Source organism: Arachis stenosperma, chromosome 4 (genome assembly GCF_014773155.1).
Source record: "Arachis stenosperma cultivar V10309 chromosome 4, arast.V10309.gnm1.PFL2, whole genome shotgun sequence".
NCBI classification, from domain to species: domain Eukaryota; kingdom Viridiplantae; phylum Streptophyta; class Magnoliopsida; order Fabales; family Fabaceae; genus Arachis; species Arachis stenosperma.
Window position 1 is genome coordinate 100513858 of NC_080380.1, and position 1352 is coordinate 100515209.

Sequence of the window (1352 nt, forward strand, 5' to 3'; positions counted from 1 at the left end):
CGTGCTGAAATTCCTCCAGAAACACATCTTCAACAGGTTTGGTGTTCCCAGAGTACTAATTAGTGACGGGGGCACTCATTTCTGCAATAGACAGCTATACTCTGCTATGGTCAGATATGGAATTAGCCACAAAGTGGCAACTCCGTATCATCCACAGACAAATGGGCAAGCTGAAGTCTCTAACAGAGAACTAAAAAGAATCCTAGAACGGACTGTGATAGCCCGAAGAAAGGATTGGGCAAAGGGTTTGGATGATGCTCTGTGGGCATACAGAACAGCATTCAAGACTCCTATAGGAACCTCTCCATACCAACTAGTGTATGGGAAGGCCTGTCATCTGCCCGTGGAACTGGAACATAAAGCCTACTGGGCAACCAGATTCCTAAACATGGATGCTCAGTTAGCTGGTGAAAAAAGATTGCTCCAGCTAAATGAGCTAGAGGAGTTCAGACTCAATGCCTTTGAAAATGCAAAAATTTATAAGGAAAAGGCAAAGAAATGGCATGACAAGAAGTTGACAACCAGAGTCTTTGAGCCAGGACAAAAAGTTCTGCTCTTCAATTCTAGGCTCAGATTGTTTCCAAGAAAACTTAAATCCCGGTGGACGGGTCCGTATGTGATTACAGTAGTGTCACCTTATGGATATGTTGAGCTTCAGGATATTGATTCTGACAAAAAGTTCATTGTTAATGGACAAAGAATCAAGTATTATCTTGAAGGCAATTTTGAGCAGGAGTGCTCAAAACTGAGACTTGAGTGATTCTCAGTAAAGGTCCAGCTAAAGACAGTAAAGAAGCACTTGCTGGGAGGCAACCCAGTCATTAGCAGATTATATGTGTTGTTTTTACAAAGGCAAGTATCAAAAATGGAGGAATTCACAGAGTTACAGAAAGATTCAGCGCAAAAAGCAGAGAAAAAGAGCTTACTGGCGAAAAAATGCCAGTAAGGGGCATTTTGGGCGTTAAACGCCAGAATGGGCACCATTCTGGGCGTTTAACGCCAGGTGTGCAGCATCCTGGGCGTTTAGCAAAACGCCCAGTAACAAAGGGGATTCTGGCGTTTAACGCCAGCCAGGGCACCTGGCTGGGCGTTAAACGCCCACAATGGGCAACAAATGGGCGTTAAACGCCAGAATGGATGCCATTCTGGGCGTTTAACGCCAGAAAGGTGGGGGACCAAGATTTTGCTTTCCAATCAAATCTTTTTCAAACTTTCCTTTTCTTACTCATACATTTCCACATAAACACACTTCAACCTTTTATCATTCACTTTCAAATCTTTAAAAATCAAAACCATTCTTCAAATCCCTCTCAAATCAATCCCAAATCTTGTTCAAAAACTCACCCTTCTCT